Source organism: Oryctolagus cuniculus, chromosome 4 (genome assembly GCF_964237555.1).
Source record: "Oryctolagus cuniculus chromosome 4, mOryCun1.1, whole genome shotgun sequence".
NCBI classification, from domain to species: Eukaryota; Metazoa; Chordata; class Mammalia; order Lagomorpha; family Leporidae; genus Oryctolagus; species Oryctolagus cuniculus.
The window spans coordinates 80,313,002-80,340,594 of NC_091435.1; the positions used below are offsets into that span (position 1 = coordinate 80,313,002).

At 43.3% G+C, this 27,593-nt stretch overlaps 1 protein-coding gene across 32 annotated transcripts in view; it reads left to right on the forward strand.

Annotated features, from left to right (window-relative positions):
• The window catches only part of KALRN (kalirin RhoGEF kinase), a 783,799-nt gene that overhangs the window by 124,053 nt on the left and 632,153 nt on the right, over window positions 1–27,593 (forward strand). The window lies entirely within an intron of this gene.

Below are 27,593 nucleotides of genomic sequence, written 5' to 3' on the forward strand. Positions count from 1 at the left end.
TGACTTTGTTCAGTAGTTGATTTTTTGGAATGTTGAATGTTATTTTTAAAAGCTTTGGCTCCTTTAAGAAGTTCTAGCAGGAATGAGATCAAACCCCCAATGAGAAAACTGATCCTGAGGAAGTCCTGCTCCACCAAAGTGTGTTAATCTGCATCAGGGGCTGTCTCAGGTGTGCCAGGAGGTCAGTGGCACTCTATGGAAACAGAGAGCTTGCCAGAGCAGGGGGAACCAGGACCTTTATCCAAGGAGGAATCAAAGATGGAGGAAACCTGACAAGCATATGTGAAGAGCAGTCTCTCGCTGCACTGAGAAACAGACCAGTGGGAGCCCAGACTTCAGATGAGATGAGGATATTAAGGAGGGAGCCAGAACTTCATACTGGTAGAGATCACAGGCTGTGGGAAGGGCAGCGAGATCACCCACCTTCCTGTTTCCTTAGGAAAGTTACCTAGCCTCTCTGTGCCTCCTTTCCATTATTTGTACAAAGTGATGATGATGATGATGAAGACAACGACAATGATGACAGTACCACCAACTCAGAAGGTGGCTGTAAGGGTTAAGTAAAAGCTATAATTGAAATACTTATCCCAGTGTCTCCCCTGTACAAAGCACCCCTAAATTTTAGTTTTTTGTTACCAAGACAGTTAATTCATACTCTCCTACAAACATCTTGGAAGACAGGAACAGGTGGTATGTAATAACTGGGAACTGGGAAAAGTCCAATTAAGAATTGTTAGAGGCTTAGAGATAATTTATACTTATGGGAATTAAAGCAAGATTCAAACTGGCATGTGATGCTTAATTATAAGAAGAAAGCCTCAATGTTAATGTATGAGCTATAATAATACTAATTTATTTGTTTTTTTTTAATAAAATGCTTGAATCCATGAATTGCAAATTTAGGTTCAAGTTCTGGCTTCATTACTTCCTATCTCTTCTTGAACAAATGATTTGCCCTCAGTTTTCAACCGAAAAATGGGTATTAATAATAATACTACCTATGTAATAGAATTTTGGGGAAATTTATTATGCTAATGTTCATGTAAAATGTCAGGCATAATGAATTTATGGATTGACAGATTAACCTGTGCCCTGAATTGCAAAAGTTTATTGCAAGACTTGTCTGTTCTTCCACGCATGTTTGATTACCACATATGGCTGCAATTTGAAAGTTTATGGTCTTTCATAAACAGTGTCTCTCGAGATTTGCTGAATGTGACGCTTTAGATTAGCAGCTCCTGACTGTGGAGGGCATCTGATTTCCAAACCTTTGGGACTTGGGTATTGATTATATTTCCCAGTTGTAGTTAATGGGCAGGACACTGTTATATGAGGGTACTTCAGAAAATTCATGGAAAATGAAATTAAAAAATAAATTTACCTTTGTGCAAAAAAATTGAAATCCACACACAGTTTTTGCACAATACACATTTCTATGAACTTTTTGAAGACTGCTATATGCATGGATTTGAATTTTTTCTGCACCCAAATTAACTTTTATCTCATTACTCACAAACCTGTTGAAGTTCTCTTATACCTCTCCGTATATGAATACTCGCATTCATATTCAAGCAGAATTTGGGGGTATTGCAACTTTAGTAACTAATGTTAGCTAATATTGTATAGAAAATGATATGCTTTAAAGTGGCATGCTAGACTAAGCTGGATAATAGGGGGTGCTCAATAGCTACTTGCTGAATGAATGAATGATGAGGAGCAGTGAACAAATTTTCCTTAGATCTCTCTTTAATATTTCAGAATTTAACATCCTTTATCTGTTTTAAGATTTTATATCACTCTTATCATTGTCATAGCTTGTGTCATCTTGAAAGTTATAGGCCTCAAAAAATGAGGAGGGAGTAAGATAAAAGAAGTGGAAAACGATGAGTTTGGGCTAGGAAATTGAAATAATTAACAAGCCATGTGCTAACCTGAGTCATTTGGTTGGCTGTGACTAGAGGATAAATGAGTCTGATTTGATATACCTAGGAAAATGGAGGAAACATTAGCACACATCGTGAAGCAGAAAATAATCTTTACAAAGAAATAACAGTGCATGCTTGTTGATTGCAGACTAATGGTTGGTCTGTCCCATTGTAGTTCAGCTAAGGGTAAGGATTTAAAAAATAAAATATATTGTTTTCAGGGCTAACCTTAACTCTATGCAGAGATTTATATGATCATGGACAGCCATCTTGCTCACATGTTACATTTTGGTGATTCATTTTCATTGATAGCAGATGCTGTTTTTACAGTGTTTGTTCCTGGGCATTTGTCAGCTCTGCTGATTGCATTCTGTGCTTACAGACGATGACTTAAGGAGATGGTTCCCATGCAAGGGAAGAGCTCATACAGAAAAGGAAAAGGAGGTGTCCATAAAAGAAGTAATACTGTTTTTTTTGTTGCTGAGTTCTGGTGAATTCATAGGTACCTGAGAAGTAAGGTGTGGTTTACATTCCTTGTTTATGTGTATTTTGGGGAGGCTAGTGAGAGAAATGTGAAAGACTGAGCGAGGCTCTATACTCAATGGGCATCAGGTGGTATTTCCCTGTATGTGGGAATGTCCACCACTGGTAGTAGGCGAGGTGGTTTTAGGTGACTTACAATGTTGCTTGGGCCTTTCTTGCTGATCACTGCTGACTTGGTCAACACCTGTTTCTATTGGGCTGTCCATCTCCTGTCCCCACCCCATCCAGCACAGGTCCTCCTTATCCCCAGCCGTTCTTCAGCTGTCCCTTTGTTCTGACCTCTGACCTCTCTCATACCCTCCTACCAGCCCTGCTTGGGCCTCATGTTTTTCCTTCTTTGCTTCTGGCCCCAGATGTCTCTCCTCCTTGTCCCCTCGGCTCCTATGCCTCATGGTGTTCCTCCTATGCCTGCTGCTCTTCTCAGGGCACAGCCTCATACTGCCTGCTGCTGTCATCTCATTCCCTGGCATTCTTCTACTGTTCTCTAACCCATCTCCAATCTTGTATCTCTTTCCACCTCTTTACTGGGCCAGTGTGCCTTGTGGCTTGTGGGTCTCCAGCTCCACAACCACCCTGTGACTTCCCTGCCTTCTAACCCTGAATTCCTTTTCTCCTGTTGCTCTTACCTCATTATGTCATTACCCCCAGTCCACTATTTTCTTTTAAAAATTAAATTCAAAAAAAAAAAAAAAAGGCAGAGTTGACTTAAAACACTACCAGTAGGCCGGCACCGTGGTGCATTGGATTGATCCTCTGCCTGCGGCACTGGCATCCCATGTGGGTGCTGGTTCTGGTCCTGGTTGCTCCTCTTCCAGTCCAGCTCTCTGCTGTGGCCTGGGATGGCAGTGGAGGATGGCCCAAGTGCTTGGGAGACTGGGAGGAGGAGGCACCTGGCTCCTGGCTTCGGATTGGCATAGCTCTGGCCATTGAAGCCGTTTGGGGAGTGGATCAGCGGAAGGAAGACCTCTCTCTCTGTCTCTCACTGTCTGTGACTCTGCTTGTCAAATAAATAAATAAATAAACACTACCAGTGACATCGCAGTGTGGGAGTTACATGGCGGTGATAGAAGTACAGAAGTGACTGATGTTTGGGGAATGTAGGGGTATGCTGAGTTTACAACACAGGTTTTAGACTGCTGACCTGTTTGGTGCTTTGTCTACATTCCTGTAACTACCAAAAAGTACTTAGGACTTGGGATCAGAAATCAACTGGTTCTCATCCTTCAGTGCATTGGAATCATCTGGGAGCTCTTAGAAAACACAGTGTTCAGTTCCTTCCTTCTAACAGTCCCCCTTCCCCAGCCCCCACCCCGCTGAACTAGAACTGCTGGAAAAGGGGACAGGATATGGATATTTTTAAGATTCTGTAGGTGATTCTAGTGGCAGCCAGGGTGGGGAGCTGCTCCTTGCTCTCCTTTAGTAAGAAAGCCAGAGCGAACAGGCAGGAACGACTCTTGGGAAACGTAACAAACAAAAGAGACAATAAGTGGATGTAGTAAACACAAGAGTAAACATAAGGATGTACTAAGGTACAGAATGCGAAAGAACACAGTCCTTTGGGAACAGTTCATGTAAACTTCCTTCAGAAACCTCAACTTCAACTGTTTTCTATTACTACCTAAGTAAACCTTGACTTTCCTTCATATTACAAGGGAAAAAAAATTTGCCCATGCTCCAGGAGGTTGTCTGGCCCCAGTTTGCTTTGGGTTTTTCACTTTAAGTTCTAGCTGTATAGAGTTTTGCAGATGGAGATGGTGGTTAGCCACTGTAGGTGTCAAAAACCTTTCCTTGGCACTGGTGCTGTGGCGTAGCAGGTAGAGCTGCCACCTGCAGTACCGGCATCCCATATGGGCGCTGGTTCAAGTCCTGGCTGTTCTACTTCCAATCTAGCTCTCTGCTATGGCCTGGGAGAGCAGTGGAGGCCCAAGTCTTTGGGCCCCTGCACCAGCGTGGGAGACCTGGAGGAAGATCCTGGCTCCTGGCTTCAGATTGGCGCAGCTCTGGCCGTTGTGACCAGTTGGGGAGTGAAAAGATAGAGACTTCTCTCTCTACCTCTCTCTGCCTTTCCTCCCTCTGTGTAACTCTGACTTTCAAATAAATAAACAAATCTTAAAAAAAAAAAAAAAAAAAAAACTTTCCTCACCTGCCTAGTATGACTCATTCTAGACAAGAGACTCTGTCCCATCATCATTAGGGGAAGAAAAATCTCTCTTCCTTAAGGAAAGATGGGAGGGGAGGAGAGTAACTGCCCACCTGCCTTCATGGTGCTGGGCTTTTCACTAAAGTTCACTTCTCCCTGACTGGCCATTCTTTGTTGTCTCACCCTTCAGATTTTCTAAAGCTCCTAATCCAGTGGTTGATTCTGCCCGGGGACAGTGCGGGATCAAGAGGCAGCTGGGCTGTGTGGCCATGGTCATGAGGGTGCCCTAGTCTTTGTGCTTGCTTCCTCTTTGGTCTTAGCCTTAATGATGCCTGCAGCCTTCTTCCTGGCCATTGGCTTCCTGTCAGCAACAGATGTCCTGCCTTTGGCATGTTTGCTGCTCAGTCAGATGTGCTGTCTCTGTGTTTACCATCCACTTGTGGCTGGTCCCCAGCCTGCCGTGGACTCTGGGTACCACCTTTGTGTGGCCTGCCTTGTTCTTGTTAGCTGCCATATATGTGTGCCTTCTGAGGCCAATCTTTATGACTTGTTTATTCCCTCCTGTAGTCAGTAGCAAAAAGAAGAGAAAAACGCACAGTAGTATGTGTATGGGAAGTATATTGGGAGATTCTCCTGTGCTGGGATTTTTCTAATTAGAGGCGTTTAGGCTGTAATCACCTTCCCATTTGAGCTGAATATTCATTTAGTACATAAAAAAAGTCACTTTAACTTAGCCTTTTAAGTCACAAATATATACCTATTATAGCTATTTAATTGACTTTTGGCACAAGATCACTTTCCTGAAGGGACCAGGCCTCTTGTCTAATAAACAGTTTCAGCACAGGACTGCTTGAAACATTATCACAGAACAGTTCCTTGTTGTTCCACACCAGAGCCCTCCCAGCAATCTTCATCTTTTCTGGGTTTCCTCTTCAATTGCCTAAAGCCTCCCTTCTTGCAGTTAATCCACATTCTTCACTTTTCAAACCTCTTGACCCCTATGTCCACTGGAAAAAGCTCCCCTGGCTAATCATACCTGCTTCTGTTCAGGGACACATGGGGACTTAGGTGTTAAGACTAGTGTTAATAGTACACATCTCATGATATTGTAAGCATTGAAGGAGTTGGTATGTGTGACTGGTGCCTGGCACCAGTAAGTACTCAGTAAATGTGTGCTTGTCCTCAGGATTTCTGTGGTTATTGGAGAGCTTAGTTGCTTCTGACGGGTCATTTCTTTCTATTTTGAGTGGAACTGCCCTGAGGGCAGGCCCTTTTTCCCACCATCCAATTGTATTCTCACCTAGGAATCTAGTTCAACATTGTATCCTAATAAATGACTTTGGCTAGCAGAGTATCTGAACTCTCCAGGGAAGAAGAGAAATGTAATGATTTGATAACCAAATATCTTACCTGCTTTGGTCCTCATTATGCCTCTCTGAGGTAGGCCACATTAGTTACCATTTCACAGACAGGAAACAGCTACATAGAGGTTAAGTACGCTAAGACAAAAATCAAGATTCAGGACCCTTGGCTCCTGTCTATATGCTGTTTCCTGTTCCTGTCACCATATCAGTGGGGAGACCCCTCATCCCTCTTTTCTGTATATGTGTTAAACTGGGTACCCAGCCACAGTCTCTGCACTCCCTCTCCTCCATGAGCAGACAGTAGAGTGTATCACGGAGGTGTCTTATCTGTAGTGTGAGATCACCAGACAGGATGTATCTAGGCCAAGTCCTGGGGGAAGGACACTGATAGCTGCTCTGTGAGGTCTCGGTGTGGTGTTTCCATCCAGTGGGGTGGAGGTTACAGTGATGTGAGAACAGTAAAGCAGCACTTCCCTGCATGTGGCATGGCCTCCCAGGACCTGTTCTTCTATTGTGACATATTCAGTGATTGCTGAGAGCTGAGGGGCACTGGGACAACTGTGTCCCCGGACAGTCAGAAAGCCAGTTCAGTTCCCAGGATAAGTGAGACGTTTGTTCTTCCTCTTGTTGGTGGAGGTGGCTTGTTACCAAAGAAACTGTCAAAGCATTAAGTTTGTTTGTTATTATTAGAGACGGTAGTGCTAATATCTACTTAAGGCCCAGAAATTGCAGGGAGCATTAAGGGGGTGAGGATAGGATTCTTGCCTGCAGGGAGCTTACAATTCAAACTCCTGAAAGGATCCTGAAACACCAAGAACCAACAGTAACCTCTGATTTCAGTCTCTTTTGGTCCCTCTATTAAATGAGGGAGGACTTACAAGAACCTATTCTAGCTCTCATTTCATGATTCCATGTAGATAACACCAGCAACACCTACAATATATTAATGTGATGCCACAAGATACTATTATATGTTGAATTGCTAAATGAATGCTATGAATTCACAAGAGGGAGAAATAATTGGGTCGGAATGAAGGAAGAGATAATAATTCAACAAATGTCTTCTGAGGACCTACTCTGGTTTATCCTATTCAGGGCTCTGAGAAGGCTGTACTGAAGAAGAGGGTGTTAATTTGGTGGAGCAAACAGACAAAACCAGGTAATACAATAGATAATACAGTAACCGACTATATAGGATAGAACTGAGTTAAGCTTTAGTAGTACTTAAGAATAGAAGAATAGAAGTCAGACAGTACAGGGTATACTTGGGAAATGATGACTAGATCAGATTTCCTGGAGCATCTTTTGTGGTAAGGGTTAAGGACAGAGAGAAGTTGGGACTGCTTTGTGAAGATTCTTGCTTCTATGTCAGGTTAAAAGCAAATAGTGGCAGGGAAATAGCGCTTAATTTTTAAAAAAGGTAGTGACTAATACCCATAGAGCAGGCAGTATAGTAGGTACTGGGAATACAAAGAAGTATAGTATGAGATGCTTATAAAGAGGACACTCAGATGTATTAAGAAATACAACACAATTGGCAAGTGCAATTACCTAGGGCTGCATCGGATCACATAGGATGGAATAATAATTTCCTGGAGGAGTTGGGAAATTATGTGTATCTTCCCAGAATATCTGATGCGGGATGAACAGGAGTGTGCTTGGAGAAGGAGTTGATATCAGACATTCTAGTAGCTAAGGCAAGTGCAGAGGCACAGAAAGGGTTGAAGGGTATGGGTAGCTAAAGAAGTGGGGTAAGTTCAGTGTATTAGGGAGGTGAGGCACAACAATTGACACTTCCATGCTTAGGTTTTCCTGGAAGAGTAGCAAAGTTACATTAAACGTCTGAAAGGGGGTTGGATTGGGTTTTGTGTGTAAAAGTCTGAAAGGAGGTTGGATGGGTATTGTGGGTAAAGGGATTTAGAAACTTTGAGGTTTAGATGATCACAAGTGTCCAATTCCTTCCTGCAGCTGAAGCATGTCTATGATCCTAGGGGAAGTGAGGGCAGGAAATGCATGATTTTGGGTCATCTGCCTAGAAGTGATAGTGAAACTGATACTAGCCCAGGGAAGACAGTATAAAGAGAAATGAGAATAGTGTAGACAGTGCTCAGAAAGGGTGACCTAGGGAGACAGGTTCAGAGGGTTGAGAAGAATATCCCAAAGGGTAGGAAAGAGGAGAGCCCCAGGTTATGGTAACTCATGATAACTTCATGGAACAGAGGAGAAGGAACAGTTAGGGATCTCCATCTTTCGGGAGATGGGGCAGTGTTGAGGATTTTGGTGACAGAAGGCATTAGTGACTACTTACAGCATTGTTTCAGTGCCTCAAGGGGAAAGCAGATTGCAGTGGGAGGAGGTGGTGAAGATGAGGCAGCAGCGAGCACATATTGTTTGTTTGAAAAATATGTCAGAAAATGCAAGGTAAAAATAGAATGGTGGTTGGTGAAATCTTAGGGTCAAGTGATTTTGTTAAAGAAGAGAGGCCTGAATGTATCTGAGACTGGGGGAGGGGATCAGGGACAGAAGCTTGAAAATGATCAACAGCAATGGATTTATTAATCTATTCAATAAATATTCATTGGGTGCTGACAACGAATCCAAGCATTCCAGGCACTGTGCTATTTGCTGTGGATACAACATGAATAAGGCATAAAGACTTCATGAAGTTTACATTCTGGAGAGTGAGGCAGACAATACACAAGTCAAGCAACAGTTGATTTATAATAACAGCTTGTGGTAAGTGCTGTAAAGTGCAGCAATGGCCTGGAGGAGGTAGGAATGGTTGAATAAAGAGCACAGATGGAAGTGGTAGACTGGAGGAGGAGGAACACTTCCTCTGTGAGGAGGAAGGAAGGAGGAGTGCTTAGAAAATGATTTGTAAGTAGATACAAAGGCAAAATGAGGAAATACAGTTCAGAAGATCAATGTCATGGGCTGAGACTGAAGGGTGTGATAGTTCAAGACCTTCGCTAGGTCCTCCTCTGCTGTATTCACACTTCCAGACACCTTGTGACGTACAGGGTGATATTCTCATTGATGGATGAGATAATTGAGGGAACAGAGAGGACTCATGATTAGAAAGCACAGGGACAAGAGGGAGGATCATCTGGATATGATCTCACTGACTGCATCACCAAGAGCTACCAAGAGAGGACCAGTCTTTTCTCCCTCATCATAGGCAGAACTGTATGTGGGACCCTGCAAGAGACCCAATTGGAGTGGGCATGACTTTGTAATGCTTTAAGGAATGGTGAGCCAAATGATCGAATGATCAAGGTACGTATTTTTAAGTACACTAACTTTAGGAGTATTGGGATTTTTAAGGATTTATATAAGCAAGAGGAAAGGGCATTCAGAATGAGAGAAAATGCAGTCAATACATTGTAAAGATTCAGAGGAAAGATGTAGTTAAGAGAAGGCTGGGCTTGATCTGGTAAAAGGAGAGTTTACTGGTTCATAAGATAATATTGGGCCCAACAATATTGATGGAAAACAAAGAAGAAGTTTGTGGTTCTTACACTCCTTATCTCAGTCATTGTATCCACAACAAAATAAGAAAGATACATATTTTTAAAAATATTTATTCATTTACTAGAAAGAGTTACACACAGAGAGAAGGAGAGACAGAGAAAGAGAGGTCTTCCATCCGCCGGTTCACTCCCCAATTGGCCACAATGGCTGGAGTTGTGCTAATCTGAAGCCAAGAGCTTCTTCCAGGTCTCCCATGTGGGTGCAGGGGCCCAAGGACTTGGGCCATCTTCTATTGCTTTCCCAGGCCATAGCAGAAAGCTGGATTGGAAGTGGAGCGCCTAGACTCAAACTGGCGCCCGTATGGGATGCTGGCACTGCTGGCAGCACCTTTACCCGCTATGCCACAGCACCAGTCCCGAAAGATACATATTTATAAGAGACTCTCATTTAAGAGATGAGGAAACTGAAGCCCAAAGAGAGGATATCACTTCCCAATGTCATTCACTTAGGTATTGGCTGAGCCAGATATGAACCCAGAATGAAAAACTCCATGTTTAGGCTGCATCCCATTGTATTCCCCTGTGATTTCAACTCAGTTCTACTTGTTATAATGTGCTCAGCTACTCTGATGAAGTCATTGCATATAGAGGTACGGGCATACAGGAGAATTCAAGGGTTTGAGGGTTGTCTAGTTGGATTCAGCTTTGTAAGGCTCCAAGTAAATTTTCCAAGAAGCCCCCAGCACAGGATTATATTTCTTTCTCCATCTTTCTTTGTTATTGTCATGAAAAATAAATTGTGAAGTTGGAAGTGGCACCTCCTGGCTTCCCTGGGCTACCGTAGAATTGTGCTCTAAGGAACCCAGCCCAGGGTAAAGGTGGAGGAGTGGCTTCCTCATAAACGCAGGCAGAAGAATTGGCATGGGGCTTTTCATCTACATTCATGCTAAATGAAATCTGTTAGATGGAATAATGAGCTCCATATTTTATAGACTATTTTAAGCCTGTCTCAAAATAAAGTGCAGGGCTAGGGGTGGAGGAAGGACGTAAGTCTTGGAGACAAAATGCCATAGCTTACTCATCAGTGTTTTTATTTTAATGATCCCAACCCCAGTACAAGTCCCTCAGTGACACTGTAATGGAAACCACATTTTTTTTTTCCTGCTGGAAGTTTCAGGATGAACAAGTCAAATACTTCAAGATGTAATTAAGGTTACAAATTCCCATTCCTGGTAATATATAGACCTTTTACCCAGGGGCCCAACTGGAGATAGTGTGGTTGGAAAGCAATTGAGTTTATAGAGACATTTCTTCTGCTAGTCTCTAAGCTTTGCTTCTATGTCCCTTCCCCTGCACCACTGCATCATCCCTAGGAGAAATAAATCAACACATAAATTAGTAAGAACACTGGTGTTGACTCCTTCCATGCCACAGGGAGAGAATCCAAGACGGTTGCTGCTGTGTCTGCAGGAGGCTGGACCAGGCTGGTGGAGGCAGTGCACACAAAGCAGGAAGGGCAGCCAGTGTGCTGGGGATAAGTGCGCAGTGTTATCATTAGGTATGGAAAGAGGCAGGGAATGTTCTTCACGTTACAGGCTGGAAAATCCAGCTCATAGGAAGGTTTTGAGTCCCTAAAAAGCAAGGCAGCCCTTCTGAGTTTGGATGTGATAGGTTGAGAGCTCTTTCAGTTTGGGTCTCCTTTGCCTTGACAGACTTTCTGAACCTGCAGAGATCAAAGTTGAGAAACTTGGCATGGCCAACCTGATTACGTGGGCTTTTTCCCCCCATCTTGAACACCTGGAATACATAAGATAGTGAGGGCCCCTCAAGCATGCATGCACAAACTCTTTCTGACCAATTGTAGTGCAATCTTATGCTTGTAGAGCAGGCTGTAGTTAGGAGATGGAACAAAGGAAAAACCAGGATGTTTGTCTCTGGCTGCTTTGATCCCATACTCTGCCCCTTGGGGTGGTGATGCTGGAATTGACCAGGGTGAGACCCAGCTGGGCACTCCACTTGACTTTTTTTAGCGATCATATCATTGCCACATTTCTCTTCTTACCACCCTACCACCAAGGCCAAATAGTCATGTTAATAATATCTCCTTCAGGAAGATGTATGAGGGAACTTCAAAGAGTCTGTGATAAAATGGAATTAAAATGTAAATTTATGTTGGTGCAAAAAAGTAAAAATCCATGCATAGTTTTTTCATAATACACATTTCCATGAACTTCTGAAGATACCCTTATGTTAGTGCACTTAAAGTTTTTAAAAATTTATTTGGGAGGAAAAGAGGCAGAGAGAGAGCGAGAGCAAGAGCGAGAGCATTCCTTTCTGCTAATTTATTCCCCAAATGCCTGCAACAGTTGGTGCTGAGTTGAAGCTGAAGCTAGGAGCCAGGAACACAATCCAGGTCTCCTATGAGGGTACTGGGAATTCAACTACTCCAGCCATCACTGCTGCCTCACAGGATCTGATTTAGTAGGAAGCTGGAGTTAGGAATCAAAGCTGTGGATTGAACTCGAGTACTCAAGTGGGACACAGACATCTTATCCAGTAGGCTAAATACCCACTTCAATTAGTACACTCTTGACTTACCCAGCTAGCAACCAGTTAAATACTTCTTTGAGTCTCAGTTTTCTGGTTCAGAGAGTTAGGGTAATATTTGTCTGTGGTAGTGATTAATGCTATTCAGTACATATTTATAACTCTCTACATTCTGGATACACAGTAAGGTTACACTTTCCTATACCTTTGACCATGTGACTTACTTTGGCCAATAAAATGTGAGCAGACATCAAGCTGTTTCATGTCCAAGTCGAAGCTTTAAAATTTTTAAAGTATGAGAATATGCCATGAAGTAAATAGGAAATGGACATTATGTAAAAATTATACATAGATTTCCAAATTTTTGTACGAAAATAAATGTTTTTAAGATTTATTTATTTGAAAGGCATAGTAACAGAGAAAGCGAGAGGGAAAGGTGGAGAGAGATCTTCCATCCACTGGTTTACTCCCCAAACACCAGCAGTATCCAGGGAGGGGGCCACACCAAAGCCAAGAGCCAGGAAATCCATCTGGGCAGCAGGGACTCAAGCATTGAACCATCATCTGCTGCCTCTCAAGCACATCAGCAGGAAACTGGGATGGAATTGGACTCAATCCCAGGTATTCTGATATAGGATGCAAACATCCCAAGCCACAGGTTAACCATCTTTGCCACAACACCTGCCTTCAAATAAATGCTTTTGAATTTCATTTTCCACAAAATTTTTGAAATGCTTTTTACCATTTAATTTGTTCTTCCACCATTTTATCAATGGTGGAAGCTCTGTTGTAATTAAGCATCCATCAACTCAGAACTCTGAGTGGCTATGCTGATCATTACCCTCTGCTGAACCATGTTGAACGTGTAGCGTAAGCAAGAAATAATCATATTTTCTGTTCAGCTAGTGAGATATTGTGGTGGTTTGTAGCTATAACTTCCCAAGCCTGTTTTGACTGATGTATACTATAATGCTCTGTGGGGAATTACACAAAATTGAAATATATGTACAGTGCATGCCACATAGTAGACACTTAGTAAATGATGCTACTTGATTTTCATCATGAATATTATTTAGGATGCTTTTGACTGCATGAAACTGAATCCAGACTCAAAATGACTTAAACAATAAATACATTTCTCCTCCTCCCCAGCCTCCCACTTCCACTACTCTCCTCCTACTTCTTTCTCTCCTGCATCTCTTAACAAGAAGTTCAGACATTGAGCAGTTAAATCAGAGACTCAACATCATTACCAGGTTCTTATTCATTACATTTCTTACATGTATAAAATGTTGCAGTTATGGGTTTTGAAAAATGCTCAGCTATTATCTCTCTCCTTTCCTTCCCTCCTTTTGGGATGGCAGTTGATTATATGTAGAGATTTCTCACTATTTCTCCTATATTTCTTATTGTTACATCTATGTTTTCCATAATTTTATTTCCATGATGCATTCTAGGTTGTTTCCTCTTATCTATCTGCCTTCTAGTTTATTAATTCTCTATTCAGCTCTGCCTAAAGTGAAATTAAATATGTTCATTGATTCTTAATTCCAATTATTATATTTTCTGGTGCTACAATCTCTATTTAATTCTCTGAATCACATTTTGTGGTTAGTTTCTAGTCTCATGAAAATACTCTCAAGGCTTACGTTTTATTTCTTTGAACATAGTAACATATTTGTTTTGTAGTTTGTTTGATAATTCTAATATTTGAAGTCTTTGTGGAGCTATTTATTTTTTCTTCAGAAAATAAATATATTTACCATTTATAACGTGATGTTTTGGTATATAATTAACTCACACATAGGTCTGTTTCTGTTGCCTGCTGTCCCTAATGATTTTGCTCATAGCAGATATTTTCCTTGTGTGTTTGGTTCTCTTTGATTGTGTACTGGTCACTATTTTTGAAAAGTATTTTATGGGAATAAAATCCCTACTGTTTCTTCCATATTGGCAGATGCTCTCAGGGCAGAAGCCACTTTGTGTCTTATGCATGCCTACCTCTGATTTCTCAACTTCTTCTTGGTTTTGGCCTTGGTTTTGTTATCATTTGAGCTTTTTAATACTTTTAAGAAGTTAATCTCAAAATCTCAATTCCTAGAAACCTACAATGACAACTTTCACTTGCAGTGGTTCTCTCTCTCTCTCTCTCGTTCTCTCTCTCTCTCTCTCTCTCTCTTCTCTCTCTTCTCTCTTCTCTTTCTCTTTCTCAGGCTTATTTATTTGAAAGGCAGAGAGACAGAGAGAGGAAGAGACAGACACATACACACTTTTTCTTCTGCTTTCCCAGGTGTATTAACAGGAATCTGGATTGGAAGTGAGGCAACTGGAACTTGAACCAGTGCTACTAGTGTAGCAAATAGCAACTTAACCTGCTGCGCCACATCCTTGGCCTCCTGATTTTCTCTTAACGGTTTCTTGGGGATACTGCCAGTCCAGTTCCACCTTGAGTCAATTTGAATGCTTGATATTTCTTGGAGCCAGATTACAGACAACTGGGTTTCTGATTTGTGGGAGAGTGACTTATTTCTAAGCTACCTTTACCTTGAGGTTAAAGGCTGTTCCCTTTGGGAGGAAGCCTGTTTTAGAGTGGGTATTATTTATGAGAATCTCTTCTTGGGAAAGACTCTAAACTTTGACTTTTTTCTTTACTCCTGCTGGTTGCCAAAAGCACAGCTTAATTTTACTTTTGTTTCTTGCAGGCTGGCAAAATTGTAACTGCTTTGTTTTCTGGGCCTACCTCTGGATTCTCAACTTCTTCTAGGTTTTAGACTAATAATTCTTTGTTATCTTTCTAATGCATTTAAGAAGATAAACACACACCCATTCCCCGCCCCCCCAACACACACACATAAGTTTTCCTCAATGAGAGTGTTGGTCCTAATCACCTAGTCTGTCATTACAAAATGACAGATCAGAGGATCAAAATTCCTTGCATCCTTCCATTTTACCAACCTTATAGTTCCAAATGGCTGCCTTAACTCCCTATGTTACATGCCAACCTGACAACAACTAGATGAGCCTGTTGCTTCGCGCATACTTTTGTACATGTCTATTTAAGATGAAGAAAGCTTTTCCCACATGTCCTTCAGGAGGCGTTTCCTCATGTTTGAAAGGACATAATTTCACCACCAGTTCCTAAATAAGTCATTGGCAGGGGGTGCAATTTCCATGATTGGTGTCATGTAACCAGCATTTACCCTGTAGGGCTGGAATTTGTCTTTGGTTTCCTGGAAGCAAGGAGTGCTTGATTTCTGAACAAAATGTAAGTTCTGTAAGTGAAGACAGGTCACTGGGTAGGTTACCAGTTGTGTTTGTCATACTCTGTGCTCAGCTAGGATTAAGGATTAAGAGGTATAGTCGCTGGCGCCGCGGCTCACTAGGCTAATCCTCCGCCTTGTGGCGCCGGCACACCGGGTTCTAGTCCCGGTCGGGGTGCCGGATTCTGTCCCGGTTGCCCCTCTTCCAGGCCAGCTCTCTGCTGTGGGCTGGGAGTGCAGTGGAGGATGGCCCAAGTGCTTGGGCCCTGCACCCCATGGGAGACCAGGAGAAGCACCTGGCTCCTGCCTTCCGATCAGCACGGTGCACCAGCCACAGCGCGCCAGTCATGGCGGCCATTGGAGGGTGAACCAACGGCAAAAGGAAGACCTTTCTCTCTGTCTCTCTCTCACTGTCCACTCTGCCTGTCAAAAAAAAAAAAAAAGAAAAAAAGAAAAAAAGAAAAAAAGAAAAAAAAAAGGTATAGTCATGGTTCTTGTCCTACTTAGGTACCTAAATACTCTAAATGAAGCAAGAAAATGTAGACCCAAACCTGTCAGTAAGAGTTCAGAAACACAGGGTTATAACTTAAAGGCTAAGAAACTTTGGGAAAACCTGGGATCAAAAGATATTCAATATATTTGATTAAAAATATTAAAAAATGAAATTATATAGTAGAAAGAATGGTCTTATTGGAAATATATTCACAAAACTAAATTATATGACAAATTACTTTTTCTAAGAATGTATATTACATAAAAATGAATGTATCAAAATTAAAAGAAAAATAAGAAAGGAAGCAGGAGGAAGGGTGGGAGTGAGGGTGGGAGGGAGGATGGGGTGGGAAGTGTCATTATGTCCTTAGAACTGTTGTATGAAATATATGAAATTTGTTCCATTTATATAAATAAGCAATAATAAGTAAAAAAACATAAACAAACAAAAACAAATGCATCTGATGGGGTTGTATAGCCCCACCTGGTGAGCTGGGTTCTTCCAAGTATTCACAGCAGAGGTGGGCTTCGGCCTGCCGAAGAAGGACTACTAAAGGCTAAGGCCTTTGAAACATCAGTTTCCCAGTAGGGCTAGAAGGCTGTCCTTGCACTATTATATCTATCCTCGGTACCTAGGAGCACATCCTGCCTTGGGAAAAGAAGCCTCACAGGAAGGAAAATTTATCCTCTGGCCCCTCTATAATATCCACCTGGGGTGAAAAGGTCTGATTGCTGGACAGTAGCCTTCTACAGGGTTGGGATGCATGTTCCCCTTCTCTTTTCCATATCAGTCTGTCATTTGTCACACATTGCTAGTTCTTGGAAGTCCCTCACAGAAGATACTCAAAGAAGAAGGTATGCTAAACAGGTTAAAGATGTGCATGGGGTGATCTAATTGATCATGGTCATCTAACTGTTGCTGAGCTTGAGGGGGGATAAGTGGTAAAAGTAAATTGGAAGGAGAGTTGTAAGCAAATTCTGTCATTCCATCATTCAACCCCACTAGTTAAAGCTATTGATTTACTTGACCTTGTTTCTTTACACCAAAGGAAAAACCTAATAGAGTTTGGTGGCATCAAGCCCAGTAGATAGCTTATTTTTTCTGGTTGACTTACTTATTAGGTGGTGTACTGAATGGCAAAATGTAAGGAGGCTTTGTATCCAAATGGCTTAGTTTACCTCAGAGCTCCACAACATACTACTGTGTGACTTTGGTCTTGTCACTCAGCCTCTCCAAGCTTCGATTTCCTCACTTATAAGTTGCTGGCAATATCGTATTCAACACATAAGTTATTTTTTTTGACAGGCAGAGTGGACAGTGAGAGAGAGACAGAGAGAAAGGTCTTCCTTTTCTGCTGGTTCACCCCCCAATGGCCACTGTGGCTGGCATGCTGTGGCCGGCGCACTGCGCTGATCCAAAGCCAGGAGCCAGGTGCTTCTCCTGGTCTCCCATGCAGGTGCAGGGCCCAAGGACTTGGGCCATCCTCCACTGCACTCCCAGGCCACAGCAGAGAGCTGGACTGGAAGAGGAGCAACTGGGACAGAATCCGGCACCCCGACCGGGACTAGAACCCGGTGTGCTGGCGCCACAGGCAGAGGATTAGCCTACTGAGCTGCGGCGCCAGCCAACACATAAGTTATTATGAGCATTAAGTGATGTTAAATGCTCAAGAAACATTACCTTTTAGTGCTTTACTTGTGTTCCCTAAAATCTAACTTTTGATCCAGAAGAGGAAGATAGAATGATCAGTTGGGGACCTGTGACTTGGGAGTTTAGGAACACAGGTTTTGATGGGGTGGGAGAGACTGGATGTGCATGTGAGGACCTGGGTTTTGATAGAGGAAAGTCAAGTGTTGGGTTAGGGGAAGGGAGTTAAAGACCAGCTTACATCTGCCACGCAGTTTAGCCTAAGGCCCTGAGTAAAACTTCATCTGAGGCTGCCTCATGCACTTGATTGTGACTGGGATGTGTTTCCACCAGGAGTGGAACCACTAGCAGTTCCTTCTAAGGCCTTACCTTCTCACCTCAAGGATATTTGCCAGTTAGCCAAACTGAGCTGCCTCTGAGGGGACAGTTCCACTGCTGGCTCCTACTGGCTCAGTCAGCCAGGCTCAAGGCTTCCAACCTCTCTGGAGTTCTTTCCCCATTATGTAGATTAAGGACTTGAATGATCTAGTCCAGAATGATAGACACAGTAATTGGCATAGATAAATCTGAAGGCCCTGGTCAGTGTCTCCTGAAATCCATTCTTAACAACCACTTTGGAAGAGAAGGATTCAAGGGCAACAGGGAATGTCAGTCTCAACCCAGAGAGTGAGGGGCTGAGGTAGTAGCGTCCTCCAAGTTGCTGGGAGCATAGAGAGTAGGCCCTGGGCAGAAATATTGAAAGAAGGGAGAAGGTTAGAGAAAGGGTTTCCCTCTTTAAATAGAAATAGTGGTTGTAGTCAACTCTTCTGCACCACTTCAGATAGGATGATGGCCCTGGCCTGAAGCAGCAGATTGGAAGAATGGTTATGTCAGAAGTAAAGAAAATGGGGCTGGTGCTGAGATGTAGCAGGATAAGTCACCATCTGCAGTGCTGGCATCCCATATGGGAGCTGGTTCAAGTCCCAGCTGCTCCACTTCCAGTGCAGCTCCCTGCAAATGCACCCGGGAAAGCAGCAGAAGGTGACCCAAGTGCTTGGGTCTCTGCACCCATGTGAGAGACATGGAAGAACTTCCTGGCTCCTGCCTGGCTCACCTCTGGCCACTGCAGCCATTTGGGGAGTGAATCAGCAGATGGGAGATTCTCTCTCTCTCTCTCTCCACCCCCCTCTCCCTCTCTCTCTCTCTCTCTCCCCTTTTCCTCTCCCTCTCTCTCCTCTCTCTCTCTCTCTCCCCCCTCCCTCTCTCTCCCCTTGTAACTCTGCCTTTCAAATAAATACAAAAATCTTGTATTGAAAAAAAAAGAAGTAAAGAAGTATAGCTTCAGTCTTCATAGTAGCCACACTGGGCATTTGTGCATGTCCTGATCATTTTATCAGAGAAGAAAGCACGAATGTTCCTTATTTGTATTATGGATTTGAATGGGAGGAAGGGGAAATGGATATGGAGGAGACCATAAGCCCTCCCTTCTATTCTAGCCAATGCCATGGGGTTGCACCTGTGCCCCACAGAGAGGAACACTGTGCAGAAGTTGCAGGGGCTGTTTTCTTGAGGGCACTGCTTGATGTATGAGCACAGCTGATGGCTGATTTTGTGAACACTCAATGGGGGAAGATGGACTTAATTTCTGTGAGGGTTTGATTCTGGCATAGTGAAGATTCCAGGAACTCAGGCTATTTGGCGCTAGGTATGTGGGGGATTTTAGAGTTTTGGAACAAACAGCCTGGGTTAGATGCTCATGTCCTCACAAGGGCACCTTTGGCTTCTTCCATCAGCAGTGGGCTGCTTGAGCAGGAGAGGGAGGGCAGGTATGGCTGACAGAAAGCTTTGTGAGCAGGGATGAGCACAAGGAAGATGAGAGTGAGGCTCCTGTACATAATGGGTTGAAACTTTTTAAAAAAAGATATATTTATTTATTTGGAAAGCAGAGTGACAGGAACAGAAATCTTCCATTGGCAGTTTCACTCCCTAAATGGCCAAAATTTCTGGGGATAGGCCAGGCAAAGGCAGGAGCCAAGAACTCCATCTAGGTCTCTCACATGGATGGCAGGGGCACAAACACTTAGGCCATCCTTCACCACATCAACAGGGAGCTGAATGAGAAGCAGAGCAGCCGGGACTTGAACTGCCGCTCCAATATGGGATGCCAGTTTTGCAGGCAGTGGCTTAACCCACTGCCCTACAATGCAGGCCTGGGATGAGAATTTTTGGGTCGACGTGCCACATCAGAGACATCAGGCCAAAGCTTGTGAAATTTGAATTGTCCCTGTTAATGGGGACTTCTGGTCTGGTGAGGACAAGAAAATTCAAGTTACAAAAGGAACTTCTTAGCAGTGGAGCATATTCCTAAGCCTAACAAGTGTTTATTGAATACCTACTCCTTGTGAGTAGTATGATGTGTGTGAACAAGACAAGCAGAGTTTTTGTCTTCAAGCAATTACAGGGAAGGGGAAGGGTACTTAGTTAGAAGAGATATGGGAGCAGAGAAGAGGAAGAGAATTGCCTTGAAAGACCATAAGCTTAAGGGATTGGTAGAAACTGGACTTGTGGGATGGAGGAGGGCAGCAGAGGAACGGGCAAGTTGGAGGAAACAGTCTTCATGTGGAGAGCAGGGTGTCTACATGCACTGCAAGGGGATCTGCAACAATACGAGAGAAAGCTGGAAAGGGAGGCAGGTTGGGCTTCCTGTCTCATGTGACTTACGATTTTATTTCATCATCCACGGGCAGCCACCAGGAGATTTTGAGTAAGGAAAGTAACTTGATCAATCTCTTCCTGTCTCTGGCTGAGGTCACTTAACAGCACTGGCATTAGGCAGGGTTGCAGGCCGTAATTGTTTCAAAATGTTCTCTTCCTGGCCTTCTCACGGGAGCAGTTGCAGTTTTATTTTTACCCACATCACTGTGCTGGGTGTGCGTCAGATTAGCAACCCTGAGCCTCCAGTTGGAAGAGGGCTTCTGTTCAAAGTGCTGTATGGGTGGAGTCTTTCCGCCACCGTCTAAGCCCTGCTGCCCTTCCAGGGTGCTGACCTTGGCGGTAAAGGGTGTGCCCCTTGATTTAATACTATTTGCTTCCCCTACTTTTACAACTCTGTCCTGGTACTTCTGAGTGACCCAGGTTACTGCAGGGAATTTGGGCAAGAGCAGGTGGTGGTTTAGATATTAGCTAAGGACAGCAACTCATAAATGAATGGTCAGTGATCTTGGGAATGTTGGCCTTTGCTTCAGCCAGAATTACTTCTATTTTATCATAAATACCAGAAGCTTCATAAATTTAAATTGGTTTCCAGAAAGAATTCTGGTTCCAGGAACATTTCTCAGTGTAGAAGACAGTGCTGGCAACAAAGACGGGGATATATTTTTTAAGATAAGATCTATTGATCAGAGCATGTAATACAAAGAAGCCAGCTTAGTGACTTAAAATTTCTCTTCTGTATCCAAATGAAGAGGATTGTACAGATTTATCTTAGAGTTACAGTGATGTTTAGAATATGCTTATGGTGCTGTTAGCTTAGTTGGCCTGGGCACTGTGACCCACCTGTCTTCTCTCTGTGGACAGATATCTTCTCTCTGGTCATTGTTAGTTACAGACCACAACTTCTGTTCCAACAGAAAGTCTCTTAGCATTTTATTAGTCTTGCAAGAACCAACAAAACTGGTATAGACCGAGAACAGAAATATAGTCCCACTGGAAAAAGAATTTGCAGAATATGGCCTGTTGATAATGGTTGTATTCTCTTTTAATGTTTTGGGACATTGAATTGTTTACATGTCTTGTGTGCCAGGAACTGTCCTAGGTCCTTATTTCAACCCTCATAATAGTACAGATCCTATTTTTCAGATTAAGAACTGGAAGCTCAGAGAAGTTAAGTGACTTATCCAAGTCATTCAGCTTGTCTAATGGTGTGTATAATCAAGATCTGAACCTAGTAAATCTAGCTTTTCTTTTCTAAACTTCATGTCCTATCCACTCCTTCATTCAGAAACTGTTGAGAAGACCTGTACCCTAGAAGCCTAGAGGCAGAGTCGCATGTTACACTGCTTGATAACATCTCGGGGTCTCCTTTGACCACCAAAGTGTACTTGGCCATAACTTTAGGCCTCTTTTTTGTTTCGAAACTGAGTTACCTCTATCCCATTTGGAGTCCAAATTAACATCTGTTCATCCCCAAGTGGAGCTCTAGAGACCTCTCTTGTGCTGTCTTCCAGCCCCAGCCCCCTGCTGAACTGGGGAAGCAACAGATGGAAGATCAAGTGGCAGATGGAAGATCAGATTTCAGATATTGTGGACTTAGTTCTGATCTGTTACAGCTCAGAGTCAAGGTGGAGGGCCTGGCTGGTGTGTGGACAAATGTATTCAGTTGACCTGCTGCCCTGAGCTGGGGTCTATGCTCAGGATTTCTTTTATGAGAAACAGTGGTGTTTTTTCCCTTGGGTGGAAAAGAATCTGCAAATTATTTGATATTTTAGTACCAAACATTTAATAGGGGGTCATTTCTGGGGGAGGCATCTTAATTTGAAAGGTGCTTGGAAAGTGTTCTCTTCCCAGAACCATTCTGGCCCTGGCAATGCCTTGGCACACCCAACAGTTCATTCATTCATTCATTCTTCAGGGCTAATGTCACTCAGCTGACTCTGAGTGCTAAAATAATGCACCCTTGTGTTAATTTAAGATTCTTGTGGAAGAAGTAGAGGAACACTAAGGAAGTAGGTGTGGGGGTGTGGGAGGAGTGGGGTGGTTGGTGTCTGCAGTAAATGGAATGACTCAGACTTGGTGGGAGATATTCTGGGATGGCTTCCTGGAGGAGAGGAGTACTTCGCATAGAGTGGTGGCCAACAGAGCTATTGGCACCGTTGTTTCAGGAGGCATGGAGTGGGACATTTACCATGTTACTGAGCATTAGTTTTCAGTTTCTCAGATAATGGAATTAGCTCTAGTAGTACAAGGTACAAAGCCACTATTAACTTATAAGCCTTTATAATTCCTTTTCAGAGCCCTTTTTGCTTTAGCATAGTAAATCTTTCTACCAGTACCAGGGATTTAAAAATTCTAGCGATGACATTTAATTAATGCAAAAGGTAAAATCCCCTTGGGTTTCAAGCTGTCTTGGAATCCGCTTATTCTCCCCTCCCAGAGCTGTCCTGCCTCCTCTTAGGGATCATCCAGGAAGCCAGGGCTGGCCTGGCATGGGGGTAGATAGAGAGAGGGCCTTCTCTTAGGGTGAATGCTGAATTTTTCAGGCCCCAGAAATGTTCCACAGGGAAACAGGAAAAACTTTCAAGGAGTCTGAGTTGGGGGCCCTCGGCTGGGGGCTGGACAGAGGGAATACAGATGGCAGACGGCTGCCACCTGAGGGGGCCTGTTCTTGGGACTGCACGGTGAGGGTAGCTTAGAGTCCATTCTCTGTGAAGTAAGCAGCGGATGTTTTTCTCAGGGCCTGGGGAAGCTTTAGCAATGACTGAGGGTTACACCGCTTCTGGGGAAGAGACCTTGTTGAGGAGACTGCAGAGGGTCTGTAAATAGGAACAGTTTAAAAGTGTGGCGCGCACACACATCCCCAGAACTCCTCTGCCCCTGACATAGGCCCTCGCTACACCTAAGGCCTGTGTATGTCTGCATACAGGAGTAATGGAAAATGTTCACTTGGGGTACAAGTTAGGCTGTGAGTCCTAAAGAAGTCGTCACTGAGCTGTAATAAAAATAAACAAATTTCATTTATGATATTGTTCTGACTGGCTTATCTGAAAATCTGTTCTGTGCATGCCAAGTTTGTTGTCAACACTGGAAGTATGTCTTACTTAATTTTCACAGCCATGCTGGGAAGTGGTTATAATTCTGCAGCCTGTAAAGTGTGTCCTACTTCTCATTTGAGTCTCACATTTCCCTGTTTTACAAATGAGAAGAGTTCCAGATTAGTGATTTTCTTGAGACTTTCTGTCCATGGAGCAGTGACATTGGAACTTGAACCCAGGACTCTATTTCCACTCCCGTCTCCTTTCACCATGCTGTAATAAGCACATCTCTTATGCTATGGGGAATTCCTCTGGGATTTTGAGCCTGGGAGAGTGATCTGAGCACATGAGGTTTCTGAGATCTATATAGGGTTGAGAGAAGCAAGGTGAGAGGAGCACAGTGGCACCTGACCCTCGGGAGCCTGGGGACATGTCAGACAGTGGCATGCGCTCCTCGTGAAGAGGACACTGGAAGGGGAAAATCCCCACTTTGGAGAAGAATGAGACTGTTCCTAGCATCTTCACATCTGTGAGGGGACTGATGATACAAACACTCGCTGATGAATGGGCAGAAATTTTCAGATCCAAGAAGATATTAAAATAAATATTTAATTGGAACAAATTATGCTGTGAATCATTAAGACAAACATAAATCTCATGAATAAGGTTTCTCTTATTTCTCTGAATCTCAATGAAATATTTATTGAGGAAAATGAAGTCAGCTCACTGCTTTGCATGACTAAGTGCCCTTGCTGGTTTCCAAGAGCAGATTCTTTGGGACCTGTCCTGGATCACGAGGATGGGGAACAAGACAGGGATACACACAAGCTGACCCAGCATGAGCAGTGACCTGACTGCTCATATCAGGAAAAACTGATGCAGTCTAGCATTGAATCTGAGATAGAAAAGGGGATTTAATTTTTAGTCATTTAGTGTTGATTTGAGAATACTTTGTAATTTTAGGAGGGGGAAACATAGGCTTCGGGGTAAGTCCCCTGGATTTTCAGATTATGAACCCTGAAGTATCCTTTGAGGATATCCAGAACTTAGAACTCTGGTTCAGATTAATGCCACTGTAGGTGACCACAGATATCTGATGCCATTCCTGGGCTGTTGGCTGAGTGGGCTCTGTCAGTGCTAATGATGTGCTCATCAGTGGTATAGGTGGTAGGACTCACATGCCCTTGGGGACAGGGAGAGCATCTTCAATCCACCTGATTTCTCCTGGGCTGGTAAAGGATATTGGCCCATCTCCTACACTGCCAGCTCTGGCTCACTGACTTCCCTTAGGTGTAGTTATCAGGGCAAAACTGACTATTCCAGAAGGATTACAAGAGAAAGCAAAAGACAGCAGGTGCAGGTACTGGGACAAAGAGTACCATCAAGATCTCTGGCCTCCTTGGGCTAGTTTGGCTGCAGTGTATCCCAGACAGGTTGGGTATCCCAGCCTCCTGGGTTCACAGTCTTTTGCCAGGTAGACCTTCTGTGGGTCACATCACAGGTGTTTCCATGGGTGGTCTTGCTGTCCAAAGTCAGGCTTGCTGCTCCATTTTCATTCTGATTTCCTTCTTGCTGTGCACAGATGGCTTAGGTCAGTCCTCACGAATGAAACATGACTTTATACTCCCTCACAATTGCAGAGCTGTGGTCGTGGAGAAGGCTTAGCCAGCATGTTAAGGGATTGTTAATTAGGCAGAATATATTGTTTTCCTTGGCCTTAGACTTCTCATTTTTTAAGTCTAGAGTTTGATGAACAGTATTAGAATGGAAGAAAAAAACTCACATTTCTAGGAGAATCACTGAATTCAGCCAAGTCCTTATTGAGAATGAGCAGTGCACCCAGTGCTGTGTTGGATGCTCTATAAGACACAGAAATGCGAACAGAGAGACACTTGCCTTTGAAGAAACTTAAAGTCCAGATAGAAAAATTAAATATACATAATTTTACTTTCTACATAATTAGCTAACTATTCATTCAACATGTATTTACTCAGCACGTACTCTTAACAGTCTGTAAAAGAAATCAGAAATGGTTTTACCTTCAAGCAGCTTAAACAGACCTGCTCATAATTATACTGTGGAGAATAATATGAGTTCTGGGAAAATGTTGTCTGTGAAACACTGTATTGGCTGTGGAGGAATAAACACTACTTTTACGAGTAAATCAGAGGATGGAGCCACCAGAGAGAGATTTTTACTATTCTTATTGTCCTATCCCTACAACCTGGTACAATGTCTGGTACACAGCAGATGCTCAATACGTAAATGTTGAGTGAATAAATGATTTTTTCTAGGCTGGAGTGATCAGAGAAAACCTCATGGAAGAGTCCAGCTTGAGTTAGGTATTTAAAACACTAAAGAGTTTCGGTAGCACTGGAGAAGACATATGAAGTTTTTTCAGGGGAAATCACTGCTATAACTCTGTGATATTTATTTCTTTTTCATGTTTGTAAAATATTGCACAAGCTCCCCATGAGTAATCAGCTATTTCTTACTTCCTTTATCAGACCATTAGGTAAGGGTTGACTCTGGGGTCTGTGGCATTTGGTTGTGTGATAAAGTACAAGAAATGGCAATTTATTTCTAGGTTAGCATTTTTATAGTTTGAGGATTCCTTTGGAGCCCTGTTGAAAGAGCCAGTGGATTGGAATTCTCCATAATTACATTAGCTGTTTAATTTACTTTGCTGTAAAACAAAGGGGTTGCTTATAGGTGTCAGCTATTGAAGATGCAGAGTAAGTTAGTGTCAGGAGAGTACCCCTAATCACAGGAAGATCTGTGAGCAGAGCTCAGGGAAAAAGACAGGGCACTGTCAGCACCTTGCTGCAGGGAAGATAGGCTATCCATGGCTTCAGGTGTCACTCAGTATCCTTTTCCTTTTGATCTCCTGGTTACTCTCTCGAGCAGAGGTTCTAGTTGTGACTGTAAAAACAATTACCAGTGAGAGAATTCTGAGCCTTTCATTGACCAAATGATGAGAGGAGTGGGCTGCAGTAGTTATGAAAGAGGTTCTGCAGGTGGTGGAGCTGAAGAGAAACAATTCCTGGCTGTCGCGGGAGATATTTGCCTCCCGGGAGATGTGGAGTACCAGTGTGCTCTGCTGCCATGACTTTGTCCTTCAGCAGGCTCTAGGGTCCTCATCTGCTCTCCCGTCTTATGTCTAGGAGGGCACAGGGCCAGGCTGCAGGGGCTCTCTTGGGGGGCTTCCTTATAATGATGCACATAGAACCTTGCTGACTTCTCAGTGTGCATGGTAAAGCTTGGGAGAGTCTCTGCTTAGCATTGTAGGAACGAAGAGGGCATTCAGTTGACATTCAACTGAATCTTGTTGGACCTGTGGAGCGGGCTCAAGCATAGTTCAGATCTGGAGTATAAGGAAGAGACATGGTCTCTGTACCAACAACAACAGAAACTGGGTGCTTTACAATTTCCAAAAAGCTTTCACGTGGGTATCTCATGTGAAATAGGATAGGTAGGCCAAGGATAGCATCACCCTTTCACAGATGTGGAAACTAAAGCTTAGATAAATGAAGAGATTTGCTCAAGGCTGCCTGGGAACTTGGATGTTAAGTCTCCTGCTCTATTCTGTTGTTTCCTATCAGTTCCTAAATATGTGAACATACAGACACACATGACATGACTCAAAGATGTCAATACTGTGATGACAGGAGTATGTGAGAGAAGGGGGAGGCACAGGTCAGAGAGTAAGCAGGAGCTTCTGGAGCTGATGGCCTTGAGATGTCCTGCAAAGGCAAGGGAGTCACGATGTGGTGGGCAGAGGGCCTTGTGCTGCAATCCTGGCAGTGCTGGCGGACACTGTTATTCAGGCCCACTCTCCGTTATTCCTGGACATGCGAGGGAGGCTGGGGCACATTGGTAGGAAACATGAAAACCTCCCTTTAACTTTCAGAACAATCTTCATTTCCTAGAAATACCTTCAACATAATTGTCCACAGAAAGCAAAGTGACTTGGAGAGAATTTCTTCTCTCACCCTTGATTCCCTGGCAACAGGGAAATATGTAGGAGGAGAAATGAGATGTCAGGGGCCTGGGTGAGTCACATTATGTCAGTTAGGACTGCGCTGTTCTGATCTGGTGTTTCTACCCTGAGCAGTGGTGGCTCTGTGAATCAGAGGCCCCTTTTGGTTTCAGTCTTGACTCTAAGGCAGGTGTGGAGGAAAAGAAGATGATGCTACCCTTAAACCAAGAAAACCTCAACAGCTCACTGCGGGCTTGTCCTGCGAGGCCCACACTGTTGGAATGGTGGGACAACGGCGTTTTTTGACAAGAAGCACCAGAGACAAGTTTCAGTGAACATATCCATTTATTAACAATCAATCACAAGCTTTTAAAGGGCAGGCAAGGAGGAGTAGCTAGTTCAGGGAAACACTAATTCTATAAGATAAAGCCAATACTGGCACCTCTATGCTTTTCCAATCAGCTTGAAGGTCATGTAGCCTATGTAGCCTTCCAGG